Genomic DNA, 15,335 nt, shown 5'->3' with positions numbered 1-15,335 from the left:
TCGGACGATGATGAAAAGAGGTCGAAATTGCATAAATCTATGAGTAATGTCCGTTTTCCTCTTGTGTTTCCAAATTAAAAGGCACATATGCAAGTCCATGGGGATTAAAGGGACGGAAGCCAAATTTTGATGCTCTGTTTTACAGACTTCCTATAATATAACTAACATCTTATTAATTAGATAAAGAGGCTTTCTTACATATTTACCGTTGATATTCCTAAAAAAAATTATAAAATAGATTCTTGTGATATATAAAGAGGTCATTGCTAATTCATCATATATAACGAATAATACGCAATTACTTAATTATATATATTGACTCATGAAAAAAAGTAAAATCTTTTAATATTGAAGATAAAAAAAACATGTTCTTATATTGGTCGAAAAGTTTGCACTATATATGTGTTATCCAAGTTCTCTTATTTATTTGTAAAAATTGTGCAATATCTGATATGAATAATCTTATCTTTTGTATCCAAATAATCAAGGGTTTTGTGCATTATATGGTGTGGCAGATTTTGCAATTGGTGTTCGTCACTAAATTATTTTACATCTACTACCATTATTATTGTAGTTGTTGTTGTCATCATCATTATTGTTGTTATTGCTCTTATTATCGTTATTATTATTAAAAATGCGATTTTTTGGAAATTAATGTAGTTTATTAAGTCTGATGATCATTTGTCACCTCCTCAATTGAACCTTTCATGCTAATCGTTATTCCTGGATCTGGGTCATGTATCATGACGTTCGGTAGTCAAATATGTAAAACACAAGCGGATTTTCTCTGGTAATTCCCTTTGACAATGATTCATAAGTGAAACCAACCTTTCAAATATTTACTATTTGAATAGTTATTTTGGAAGTTTGCCAACGCGGCTCCAGCCATGTCATTACAGTGTAACCCATTACTTATTAGTTTAGTTGTTATACTTATTAAAATTATCGATTAAAGATGTTGTATGATTTTATTAATTTTTCCCAACCAAATATATCGAAATAGAATGGACAAATCTATAACACAAGATACCCAAACCTATAAATCGATAAATTGAGCTTATCAATTGGATTGAATATATCATGTTATATTTATTCACCAAACCTATATTATGTTGAATGTTCAAATGCCTGCTTCATAATGCAGGGACTCATGTATAATTTGAGCAAGTCATCGTGATCACTTCCGATAAAAGCTGTGAAATGCTCTACTTTTTGAAAGGGATGTCCATTATAGCTTGACCAAGACTTCTCCCAAGTCGTTTCGGTCACTTGCGATGAAAGCTGGGAAATCCATTACTTTTTTGATAGTGATGTCCATTATAGAAAGTAAAGTTGCAAGACCGGACACAGTGACTCAATTTGTCTTTCCTTCTCGATCTAACATTGAATGAGATTTTATCTCTTTACTCCCGACAAAATGCTCGACTAAATACTCCTTTTTCTCAGTCAATAACTTGGCCAATACTCCGAAAATTGGTCAATGCAAGGATCCTTTTCCTTACACAGATTTGAAAATTTGGATTGCAATTTTCTAAAGTCTAGAATAACTTTATTTGATCAAGTTAAAGGAGAACAAATCTATACTGTCCAATGACAAATGATCCAGCGACTTGGTTCCGCTAATTTCCTCTAATGCCCATTAGTTGTACCTTTTCTCTTTTAGAAATAATTTTTTTTATGCAATCTTCTTCTACATTAATTAGATAAAGAAGCTCAATTACTTATTTAAAATTGAAGTTCCTAAAAAGTATAACTTAAAAGTGATTCATGTAATATATAAAGAGGCCATTGTTAAATCCCAGTAAGTGTACAATCATGCCTGAAATGAAGGTTCAAGCCATTCAGTAGGAAATTTTTTATGTTGAACATTAACTAATTACTTAATTATATGTGTTGACTATTCAAATATAAATAAAATGAAAATTTTAAATATCGAAGTTAAAGAGACATGCTCCTATGTATTGGTTAAAAAGGTTTGCAATATATATAAATCACCTTATATATCTGAAAAACGTATGCAAAATATATTAAGTTTGCAATATCTAGTATCTATAATATAAGAGAGGTTTATTTTTATCAGTAGGCCATGCTGAGTTTTTTTAAGAATAATCTGAATATTGATAGATGCGTATATAGAAGGCTTTAGTGCAATAGTGATGTGCAATTACTCTTTGAGCAATTTCTCTAAATAAAATTGGAATTTCGTAATTTAGTCATTCATCCCAAAATGATCGGAGCTTCTCCACACAAGGCATCAAATGAGATACGTGGAAATTGTCGGTGCCATACTTTTGTGCATGTCTCTGATACCAAGCTGCAAAACTTGACATCTTTCATTGTATTAATCGTAATTTCGTTTCTCATTTGCTCCCTGCAGGACCACCACTCAGATAAAGAGGCTTAATTGCTGATTTAAGTGGGGGTACCCAAATTCCATATGGTTGCCACTTCACTTATTTTTGCTAATGGCATCTCGACTCCCCTAGGCTAGTAGCTTGAACAAGCCCGAAAACAAAATTAGCAAATTATGCCCCAAGGACCGGCCCCATCTACCTCATGCCTGAGAAATGAGGGGCTTGGCTCGGTCGGGTCGATTCGGGTTTTTAAGCTCTCGACGGGTCCTGAATTTTATTAATTTTTATTTCTCATATTTAGCATCACTAGTGCTGGAGAGGTGGATTTTTTTTTTTTTTTGATCTTTGATGTTGAAGGGGCTGGGCTTGTCCGTAAAAGTTGTTCCCCTACCAAGAGCCCATAATAAACTGAGCGAGACCCTATCAAGGAGTTGCAGCCACCGTCGACGCTGTTAGCAGCTTTTCGTCAGCTGCAAGCACGATCCACAATATGGCGCGCGAAGCCGATGACGTGGTGCTGATACCTAAATCTTTTAGTTAGAGAGAGAAAAAGGAGAAGATATGCTGGAGAGAGATGAAAGGAAAAACCCTCAGTGAAAGGAGAAGAAAAGGTAAAAAAGAAGAAGATAAAAACCTTTAATTTCTAGATGCGTATCTTTCATTGCCTGCATGCATGGCCACAAAATGGCGCACCAAAGCCAATGACGAGGCGCTGATACATAAGCCCTTAAGTTAGAGAGAGAAAAAAGAGAAGATATTTTGGAGAGAGAGCGATGAAAAGAAAAATCCTGAGCGAAGGGAAAGAAAATGATTAAAAAAAAGAAATAGATAAAACCATTTAATTTTTGCATGAGTTTATTTCATGGAAAATCACCAATTTGAAATATTTCTAAAAATACTCACGTCTATCGCTTGCCAGAAATGAATTAATTAGAAATTTTTTTTATCATTGATAAGACATTTAGGCAAAGATTTGATGATGAAAATATATTCCGTTAACTAGTTTTTCTAACCAACACAAATTAAAAAAAAGTAGAAAAATGTATCGATGATTTTTCATGAAAAAAAAATCAATAATAAGCTTGGGAACTCAACCTCTTTCATTATTATTACTAATGTCTCTATTAGCTTTGTTATCTCATTTTGGCTATCGAAGACCTTTACCCTTATATGTGGTCGAACCTACTAAAGGCTAAGTCCAAGTAATATCCATGATCTCTCGGTTTTCGTAGATCGTATGTTTGTTGTTATTATTAGGTGAACTCATTTTCTAAAGATTAATAAACATAATTTACAGTACCAATTGTTTGTCCAGCAATACAATTGATTTGTCCTTTTTTTTTTATCTTGCTTAAATTTCTTTTGAGGCGGTTTGAGGGTATAGAATTGGAAACTTTGTGCATTTAACTGACAAGAGATGTGAGATTTATTATGTGTAGACTCATTATGCACGAAACTTTCTGTTCATGCAATGACCTTCCTGGACTTGGTCCTCCACTACCAGATGTTGGGAGACATAAAGATTGGAGCAGGAGAAAGAGGAACAGGTTCAACCCCAATGGAAGAGACTTCATATCTGTGAAACAAAACCAATATGAAACAAACGCCTGAGGAATTCCCAATTCATTGTATGCCTTAACACTTTTCTGGTATGTGCAAGAGCGCGTCTCCAGCAATTTGAAGAGTTCAGCGAAGCAGAATCTAGCGGGAGAACCTCATCCGCTTGAGAAGAAATTTTTTGGCGAGGACCCGTAACAAAGACCCTTATGCTCAGATTATTCAATATAGTCGAACAGAGAAGAGTATTGTTAATTGTTGACATAAAAAGTAATCGAAGTTAGAGAGCTGTTACTCTCGTTTCTCGTCTCTCGGACAATTCGTCGAACACTTTCTGAGCAGAATCAGTAACCTCAATAGTTCACAGAAAAATCGAAGTGACCGCCTCGAACACCATTTGGCAGGCCCTCGGAATCCGTCACCCATATGCATTGTCCAGCCTCACCTTCGCCTTTCTTCAATGGAGCTAAATCTGGCACCGTCTTTGGAATCGCTGGATTATAAATTCCAAAAACAGAGGAGTGAGCCGAAGCAGCCGCCATGACGGGCAGAGGCCCGTTCTGCACGGAGAGATGGCACCTCTGGTTCTCCGGAGCGGTCTTGATCGTTTCGGTCTCCTGCGATGAAAGCTGGGAAATGCTTTACTTTCTTGATAGCGATGTCCATTATAGAAAGTAAAAGTGAAAAGACCTTGACGTATTTTTTGTTTCTTTAATCCAATGGCAGTACGAGGACGATGGAAAAGAAAGCCGGCCCAGTAACTCAATTTCTATTTCCATCTCAATCTAATCTTGGATGAGATTTTATCTTTTTATCCCGACAAAACGCTAGATTAAATACTTCTTTTTCTCGGTCAAGAACTTGGCCAATACTCCGAAAATTGGTCAATGCAAGGACCCTTTTCCTTACGCGGATTTGAAAAAACGGATTGCAATTTTCTAAAGTCTGAAGTAACTTTATTTGGTCAAGTTTACCCCAAATTCAAGATCTAAGGAAAGAGAGGACGGAGGCAGAAGTGAAAAGGGAAAAGGAAAACAAAGGGAAGAAAAGAAAGGGGGAAAAATGAAGAAAGGAGAATAAATCCAGACAATCCAAAGATACATGTGGTGAGGTATCAGCTCTTAAGTGAGAAAATTTAAGATATAAATTTAACTCCTAATAATATTAGAGAATCTCAATTCCGAAACAGTGGTTTCACAAGCCTCCCAAGATGAACTTCAAGGGGGGTTTAACAAATTACTAAGCGCACGAGTGTAACCCTCTTGTAAGGTAGCATTAATACTTTGCTCGGACTCTCCCAAACCCTACTAATCGTAACTTAGTTTCTCATTTATTTTCAATCAAAAGAAATTTGAGTTTCACTAACCTACTCTAGGTTGGTTAGGAGCCGAATAAGGTGTGAGAGGCAGCCTTACTCTACAAACCACAGAGTTTGGGTTTGGGGACTTGATTACGTTAATTTTGCCTAATGCCTGTTAGCTGTGCCGTTTCTCTTTTAGAAAAAGAAAAGTTATTTTGTGCAATCTTCTTCTACATTAATTAGATAAAGAAGCTCAATTACTTATTTAAAATTGAAGGTTTCTAGAAAATATAACTTAAAAGTGGTTCGTGTAATATATAAAAGAGGTTGTAGCTAAATCGCTGTAAGTGTACAATCATGCCTAAAAAGAACGTTCCAGCCATTCAGTAGGAAAGTCTTCCTGTTGAACATTAACCAATTACTTAATTATATGTGTTGACTAATAAGAAATAAATAAAATGAATCTTTAAATATCGAAGTTAAAGAAACACGCTCTTATGTATTGGTTAAAAACGTTTGCAATATATACAAATTACCTTATATATCTGAAAAGGTTTACAAAATATATTAAGTTTGCAATATCTAGTATCTATAATTATATATAAGAGAGGTTTACAAAATATGTTAAGTTGGTGACACACTATTGTGCATGTAATCGTAATTTTGTTTCTCATTATATCAGTCGTAGTTGTCAGTCCCTTTCATTCGGGAACATGGACCATTAGATTGGTCCTACGTGGAAATTTTCTTTGTAGTGATTTCATAGCCTGTCAAATTCTATTTCCTAATGGAAGTATATTGCAAGATATAGGATGAATAAACAATGTTGTATACGTTTAACCGTTGCAAAGGTGTCATATTAATAGAATGAATGCAGTTGCTAAACCTGGAATATATTTTTATCCCATGCTTTCATCAATTCTCATTGCCTCCATTCTCATCTACGCATCTTTCTATCTCCTCTATAATTCACTTCATTCCATTATAATTGCTACTTCACTTATTTTTGCTTATGGCATCTCGACTCCCCTAGGCTAGTAGCCTAAACAAGCCTGATAACAATATTATAAAAATTTGCCCTAAAGACCGGCCCTTCTAAATTGTGCTTGAGATATGCGGGGTCGGTTCAGTCAGACCAATTTGGGTTTTCAAGCTCTTGATGGCTCCTGAATTTTATTAATTTTTAATTTTCATCTTTAGCATCACTAGTGCTGGAGAGGTAGATTTTTTAATCTCTTTTTTTTTTATCTTTGATGTTGGATGGGCTGGGCTTGTCCATAAAAGTTGTCCCCATACCAAGAGCCCATAATGAACTGAGCGAGGTCCTATCGATGAGTTGGAGTTGCTGCTAACATTTGTTAGCGGCTTTTCATTGCCTGAATGCATAGCCACACAATGGCGCGCCGAAGCCGATGACAAGGCACTGATCTATAAACCCTTTAGTTAGAGAGAGAAAGAAGAAAATATATTTTGGAGAGAGAGTGATGAAAAGAAAAACCATCAGTGAAAGGAGAAGAAATAATAAAAAATTAGATAAAATCTTTTAATTTTTAGATGCGTCTGTTTCACATAAAATCACCAATTTAAAATATTTCTAAAAATATTCACTTTTATCGCTTGCAAAAATGAGTTAATGAGAAATAATTTTATCATTAATAAAACGTTTAGGCAAAGATTATTGTTAATGATAAAAATATATAATCTGTTAACTAGTTTTTCTAACCAATACGAATAGCTACTTTTAAAAAAATGTTTACACATCATTGATTTTTCGTGAAAAGAAATTCAATAATAAGCTTCAGAACTCAACGTCTTTCATTTTTAAAGCTCATGTCCCCGTTAGCTTCGTTATCTCATTTTGGCCATCAAAGACCTTTACCCTTGTATGTGGTCGAACCTACTAAAGGCTAAGTCCAAGTAATATCCATGATCTCTTAATTTCATACCTAGTATGTTCGTAGCTATTATTAGGTGAACTCATTTTCTAAAGATTAATAAAAAAAATTCCTGGTACTAATTGTTTGTCCAGTTATACAATTTATTTGTCCTTTTTTTTATTTGCTTAAATTTCTTTTGAGGAGTTTCGAGGGGTATAGAATTGGAAAATTTGTGTATTTAACTGACAATAGGTGTGAGATTTATTGTTGTAGACTCATTATGCGCAAAACTTTCTATTCATGCAATGACCTTCCTGGACTTGGTCCTCCACTACCAGACGTTGGGAGACATAAAGATTGGAGCAGGGGAAAGAGTAAGAGGTTCAACCTCAATGGAAGAGACTTCATATCTGTGAAACAAAACTAATATGAAACAAACACCTAAGGAATTTCCAATTCATTGTACGCCCTTAACACTTTTCTGGTATGTGCAAGAGCGCGTCTCCAGCAATTTGAAGAGTTCAGCGAAGCAGAATCTCGCGGGAGAACCTCACCTGCTTGAGAAGAAAATTTTGGCGAGGACCCGTGACAATAACTCTTCTGCTCAGATTATTCAGTATAGTCAGAACAGAGAAGAGTATTGCTTATTGTTGACATAACAAGTAATCAAAAGTTAGAGCGGCTTTACTCTCGTTTCTCCCCTCTCTCTCGGACAATTCGTCGGACACTTTCTTATCAGAATCAGTAACCTCAATAGTTTGCGGGAAATCGAAGTGACCGCCTGGAACACCATTCGGCAGGCCCTCGAAATCCGTCACCCATATGCATTGTTCAGCACCGTCGTCAATACTCCGTCCATTGCCGTAAATTCCAAACACAGAGGAGGGAGCCGAAGCAGCCGCCATGACGGTCGGAGGCCCGTTCTGCACGGAAAGATGGCGCCTTTGGTTCTCCGGAGCGGTCTTGATCGATCTGAGGGCGAGGCTTTGCCTCCTGTAAAATGCACTTGCTCCGGCTTCTCGGCTCCGAGAGGAGGTCGCGCAGATTTCGAGAGGAGGAGAGACGATGGGAATGCTCAGGAGGCGTCGTGGCCATTGTCCGCCGAATATCTACGGAATTTCCGAGAACGTGCTTAAAATGACTTTTGAGAGACGCTTGACAGATTAATTTCATTGATTTGAATTAATCACGGATATCCGGCTCATGCTTCTTCACTTGAAAACCTTTTTCAAACCGTATGTTACAACAATATGAAAAGAGAGAAAGAAACTTGACGCGAAAATTGTGCAATTTTTAATTGGGACAATATACGTGTAAATGAAGGCTAGTGAATACGATTCCCTTTTCTTGAAAAGAAAAGAAAATCTTTTCGATAGTAGAATCCCACCTTTCGTAATTTCCATTTATTGTAGATTCAAAGTTTCTCAAGCCCAATCTCTATCATTTTCAATATTCTTTTTTTTTCTATTTTAAATAACTAGGATAGGGTGAAACATTTGTATTTTAAAAAACTTTGTGTCTTTAGTATGTTCATTAATTCTTCAACATAAAACACAACCCAATTACTATTTCCTGCACATTTTCTTCTTCTTTTAAAGCTTCTTGAAATAGTATGTTACAATTAGATAAGAAGAAATTAACTTGCTCGAGTTATTTTGGCTGGTCTTACCCAAGCATGACCCTTTGTTAAAAACTCAATATAGAAAATATTTTTTAAAATTTTTTGGTGAAATTACAAAGAAAAAGTTAGATGACTTCCAAATTGACAATTTTTTAAAGTTTTATGGAAAGTTTTCACTAAAATTCTAGACATTTCATTTTACAATATTATAGTAGAACATCATCAACTATCAACCATTATATGACACTGGTTGATAAAAAATATCTAGTGGATAAATCTTTGTCAATGCATGACAACAGTGTACAATATATTATAGTACCTCACAAAATCTCCTTGTAATTCTATGTTGTGTTTGTGTGTTGTAGGTAGAGAGACAAAGATATTCCCTGTTAAGATCATTCCAACTCACATCCAACACTCGAAGCTCCACAAGAGGAAGGAATAAGGAGTCATGGATAGCGCAAGAGAATTCCAACTTCCAATCTCGTGTGTGGTCCATAAATAGTCGACTCACCTGAAAATTGGTATCATCACACATAACACCCTCCCTACCACAGCAATCACCCTTGCCGTTGCGCCACGGCGGAAGAGAAAACCCATCTCGCGTAATTGAAAGCGGCTTTGATCTTGAACAGTGCACTCCTCTCTCTCTCTCTCCAAGCACCCCATGCTTCCACTTCCTACCAATATCAACACCCCATAGCTTTTATAGTGAAGAGTGCTCTGCCCATTCACTCTTTCCATTTTGGCCTACTCTCTCCCTTCGGCGGACAGGATTGAACCATTTTCTACAAATTATGATCTGAAGATTTGATATATTTTGTCTATTTATTTATGTAGTTTGGACAAAGGGCTAGTTATTTGGTTTTGTAAATAAGGAGAAGTCGGTGGAAGTTTGGGACGAGCTGAGGGAGTAGTTAATGGAAAGTGATTTATAAAGTTTGATGCATGGGAAGAGGCTTTGGACTTTGGTTTGTTCTACCCTCTCTACTTATAGGCCTCTACCACCGACATGGTGCATACAAAAATCGCTGCATTATCATAGGTCTTTTTCTTTTTCTCTCGTTCTAGGCCACACACTTTACCAACCATAAATAGACTGAAGCCTCATAGACATTGCCAGAGGATTCTAGATTTTTGGCACTCCTCCTTGATCATAAATATACGAGATTTTTGTTAAAACGCGGGTATCGATTGATGGCATAATTTTATTTAGATATTTCGTGATTTTCATTAAGGTACCGGTTCAAATCTAAATCGTCATCGTCCATTAGCAAATCTGTCTTATTATAACAAATTTTTAGCATGGCTTACACTATCCTGAAAAATATGAGTAAATGGATGGAGTTTTGTCTGGAGAATAAAAATTAGGAAACTTGATCTTTTTGCTCAATCCTAACGAAAAACATTTCGATTTCCAAAATATTGTCATCACATAACATGAATAGCATTGAAAATTTTTAAATTTTTATTATTTGATTTCTTAACATATATCCAATATAAGTTACTTAAAAAAAATCCTTTTTTCACAAAATAAAAAAATGTTAAATCTTAATCTTGAAAAAGATGTATAGAGGGATCCAAACGAGACGCTGATATTGGGCCGAATAAGGCGCTCAACGATTTCTTCATCTTCTTCTCCGATCGGCCGATCCACAAAAGCAAAGGCCTACTGCTCTGCGAGTTCCTCATAGAGAAAGGGAAAAATCCACGGCGAGATGGAGCGAAGGAGGAGAGGAAGAAGACCAACAATGGGGGAGACGATGGGCCATCGATTTTCACCCACAATTCTACTTCTCATGCCGCTCGCACTGCTTGAACATCCAGCTGCTGCTGCGGATGGACTACGTCGGCATCACGGTACGCGCTGGTGTCGTTCCGGGAGCTGCCGGAGTACACGAAGGACAATGAGTTCATCCTCCGCCACTACCGCGCCAACCGGCCGCTCCCCGAGGCCGCCCTCAGCTTGTTCCGTTGGCACAACGAGACGCTCAACGTTTGGACGTGAGGATGAATGATGGTGTTTTTAGTTCGATTTGTCTTTTCATGCGAGGCCAACTTTGTTCCTATTATCTTCTTCAGCTCATTTTTATCTCTCTCTCTCTCTCTCTCTCTCTTTTGTGATTTGTGGTGATCTCTTTTGCGTTCTGTGTGTGATGGGGGAGCAGGCATTTGATTGGGTTTCTGGTGTTTCTGGGATTGCCGGTGGCCAATTTTGTGGACGTGCCTCAGGTTGCTGATCTTCTCGGCCTATTCTCAAGGTGTGTTTTGTATCATTCAATCCTATACTATACTAGCGTGCACATTTTAGTGAGTTCTGATTTATCGATGTTTGTATTTAGCAACTCGTCCCAACTCGATGACATCGGGTGGAACCCATAATTTCTAGTGAGGAATTTATCAGTAGCAGCTCGATCTGTGTTGACTATCATAGCTCTATTTCACTGTCTCAAAGTGTAATCTAAGATGAGGACCGTAGGTGCAAGTTATAACTCGCTAGAGAGCTTGCTAAATTGCTCATTTGGTGAAGATGTTTGAGTTACCCTATTTGATCAAATCCTCCATAACCAACCAGCTTAAAATTGTCGAATTTCACAGTCACAATCGCTTAGATTCTTCCTACCTGTTTCTAAGCAGAAGGGCGCTTTTAGTATGTACAAGTGAATGTAGTATTGTGATTCGTGGCTTTTTACCATACCGAGCAACCGGCCATTTTCATGAGCTGACCTTTCTTGCAACTGGCTACCAAAATTGCCATTAAACTTCTTTTTCTTCAGGTGCTGTATCAAAATTGTAGATGCCACAGATGAATAACTCGATTTTGTGACATTAAGTGCAGGCATATAAATATAAACTCAGAAAGTTTGTATCATAGGAATATACAAGGATCATGCTCGCCATTTTTATTGCTGCTAAATTTCAGGAGTAGTAGCCTGACAATCAAGACAGTCTTGCTCAAACAGCAAGTGCAAAATAAAGATGGATAACAAGGGTCATCTGTGATTAGTTACCATGATGAATCAAAGTACTAATAGAAATTTCCTTCTTTTGAAACAAAAATTAAACATCCAATCCATTGGAAAATCTCTCTGTTCCTGGTAATACAACATGGATTCAGTCCACCGTCAATGGATAATTATTTTCCACGCAAGTAGCACTGTGTGTGTCAAAAAAAAGTTCACACATGCTGGACCTCGTAACAAACTTTTGCAGAATGCTTTGAAAGTTGATTGCTGCTAAGATTTTCTGAACCAAATCATAGTGGTAAATAGCTTATATAGTGAAGAGTAGTACACTGGTTGTAAAATTGAATTTGAAAGTATGAGCTTAAGCAAGCTAGATAGTTATTCAGTTAGTGCTCTGCCCATTCACTTTCACCATTTTGGCCTACTCTCTCCCTCCAGCAGACGGGATTGAATCATTTTCTTTAAATTATGATCTGAAGATTGGACTCCGACTAGTATACCATAGATTATGCAATGGCTTGATATGCAAACCCACTTGTGCAGGTCAAACTCTACTAGTGCAGGAAATAATATCTCTTACTCAAAGGAATTGCTTTTGGTGAGTGGCGCGCCAACGATGTTTCATTCGACTTACGAAAAGAATAATCTCTTTTGAAGTCTACAGATGTATCTAACACAACATAGTTTTCAGGGTACAAATTCTTTGGTGAACTTGAATCAGATAACAGAAGAAGAAATGAAGATCGCTTCACTCCAACCAGCTGCGACATGGTGGCCGTTCTTCGTCTTCTTAGGCGGATCCATGTTCTGCCTCCTCTCGAGCAGCATTTGCCACCTTTTCTCATGCCACTCACACTGCTTGAACATCCAACTGCCGCGGATGGACTATGTAGGCATCACGGTCATGATCATCACCTCATTCTTCCCCCCAATCTACTACATTTTCCAGTGGGAGCCCCATTAGCAACTGATCTACCTTGGCAGAATAACGGCGATGGGGATGTTCACTGCCGTGACATTGCTTGCCCCTTCTCTTTCTTCTGGGAAATTCCGGGCGTTTCAGGCGATGCTCTTCTCGTCCATGGGGTTTTTTGGCGTCGTACCTGCAATCCATGCCTGTATTGTGAATTGGAGCAATCCCCAGCACCCGATCACGCTTGCTTATGAGTTGGCCATGGCACTATCTTACATTACAGGTACTTTGTTTTATGTTAGCAGGATTCCTGAGAGGCTAAAACCGGGCTGGTTCGACCTTGCTGGTCAAAGCCATCAGATATTTCACGTGTTTGTGATCATGGATGCCTTGGCTCATTATGGCGCTACTCTGTTGCTCTTAGAGTGGCAAGATAGATTCGGATGCGATAGAACTGTGTAACAATACTAAAATTACTCAAAATTTGATTTCATTTCGATTGAACCAAGTGTGAGCTATGCTGGGGTTTCATGATATTATGTTGTTGGTTTGTGTACGCCCCAAATCAAGCCTCAAGAAGAGATGGCATTTCACGACAGAGGAGATGCCTCCATTTATAAAGAAGTGGAATGCTCATTGTATTTGTTATATTTTTCTCATTTTCCATGGATGATTTGATTTACAATGTGATCATATGCGGGTGATTATTATTTTTGCTTTCGTCTTATTTTGAGCTGTTTGTGAGATTGTTGCTCCATGATTTTAGTTCTTCTACTATTACTTTTCCTTTTTTGCTAAAGAGTACTGCTACCATCACCACCACCACCACCACCACCACCATGAGAATAGTTTGGTAAACGCTATATCGTTCTCTGTACGAAAGAACAAAGCTCGAGCAGGAGGATGGTGAATTATTTTGTACTTTGTGTGGTGAATTTTAAGAAGTTAAGTCATGGGCCAATACAACATATAGAACTACTGAGAGTCTCTACCTAATAGTGTTCGGGAAAACGCAACAGATGTAAGACACGGAACTTGCTTTAGCCCATTTGCAATCTCTGCATCTATCAAAGTTCTGCGATAAAATAAAATAAAAATGTCTGAAAGAAGCACGAGCTATGAAGAACTTGGAAGTCCAAGAAGGAGCCGTTTCTTAGTAAGAAAAGAAACTCAGATGATCTAATTTGCACCGTTAGCAAAGGTTCATTCCGGCAGTCATTCTGCTAAATCTAAAATAAGAATCAACCACTTCAATGGTACTCGGATGTACCGTACGACATGTCATCGAAGTTTAGTCCAAAACACCGGTACACATTATCAAATGGTTTTACGATTTGTCGTAACCACGTTCAAAGGGTCATGAAAAGGGAGGCAGTAAGGTACACTAGTGTACCGTTGAAATTCCCAAGGAAAATCAGAGAAGCGCTAGTCAATCTGTGATAACAAGCCACAGCTATAGTTTTTCTTTTTTATGGTTGTTGTATCTGTGACCACAGTAATCTTTCCTTCAGTTCACAACCAAAAGAAAATCTGATGGTACTCACATCCAAATTTATAGGAAAAGAAGGAAAATATGACGATCTAACGGTTCAACATTGGTGGAGAATCAAGATGTTTAAAATGCTTGCAAACACGAGCTCTGCTCAGGAAACAATGGGATATGCTTATAGGCAAAACCGAACGCTGAGTTGAGATAGTAGGAGTTTAAGTAGAGAAAAATGACAGTGGACAAAAACGACGACCCCAACGAATGCCACCACGCATGATCCTGCGAAACTCAAGAAGGCATCTTTCTGGGACTCGTCCTCTCTGCCTTTGTCAACGGTTGATAGTGTCCTTGGACCGTGATTTGAGCTATTACAACTTATTAACTGTGGTCCACAGAGAAGAGGGTTACCTTCGTAACTTGCTTCAATGAAAATTCCAAATTGACTCTCTGTCTGGTGTCTTGTCTTCTGGAAGTGTGTATACCTTTGTTAGTTGTGGAGACATCAGACCAGTTAACTATTTGCAGGAAAGGTCCAAGCTCTTTATATTACTTAAAATGGAGAATATTTCTGGAATTGATCCCGTCAAATGATTATGCGACAGATTTAAGACATATTTCGCTCAAATAACCGATATCTAGAGGAAGAGAACGCATCAAATTATAGTGCAAGAGAAAGCCCATCAAATTATAGTGTGAGAGATCCATTCAAGACATATATTCCAGAATGTTGCCGTTATAAGATTTCAATCTAAGGTTACTTGTTCTAGTTCATCAAAGAAGCACCAGTACCCCTACTTTCATGGGAGAAACACTAAGTTGAGTTTTGCCTCGTACTGGTAAAGCTGCCAATACTCAACATTTTCACTCAACGTATCGAACGTGCCATTAGATACCCCACCATTTCCAAATGTCAAATGTTCCAAATAAGAAGGAATTTCTCCCAAAAGGCCATTAAGGCTCCATTCGTTTCGCGAAAAATATTACGTTTCTGAAAAATGTTTTCTAGACAGCCATTTTCCTGGAAAATGGCACAATTTTCCGGTGTTTGGTTGAAATCTGAAAAAGTCTCGGTAAATATTTTCCGTTGGTCAGGCGAGGTCGAGCCGAATCTGGCGAGTTCGAGCCTTGCCGGCCTGTGGCGAGCTTGGAAGTTGGTGGTCATGTATGTTCTTTGCCCAATTCGTATCGGGTTTATTTTTTGCATTTTATCTTCGTCGTCTTTACTTTTGTGCTTAATATCGTTTGATGTGTAGCCTTT

At 37.6% G+C, this 15,335-nt stretch overlaps 1 pseudogene; it reads left to right on the top strand.

Moving 5' to 3' along the window:
• Positions 1–11,741: 11,741 nt before the first annotated feature.
• On the top strand, positions 11,742–13,085 carry LOC115661750 (heptahelical transmembrane protein 1-like; annotated as a pseudogene).
• Positions 13,086–15,335: the final 2,250 nt, after the last annotated feature.

Source organism: Syzygium oleosum, unplaced genomic scaffold (genome assembly GCF_021117445.2).
Source record: "Syzygium oleosum isolate NSW1041296 unplaced genomic scaffold, Sole_v2.1 Sole_v2.42, whole genome shotgun sequence".
Taxonomy (NCBI): domain Eukaryota; kingdom Viridiplantae; phylum Streptophyta; class Magnoliopsida; order Myrtales; family Myrtaceae; genus Syzygium; species Syzygium oleosum.
The sequence above is the reverse complement of the archived record's forward strand: the minus strand, read 5'-3'. Positions and strand labels throughout refer to the sequence as shown.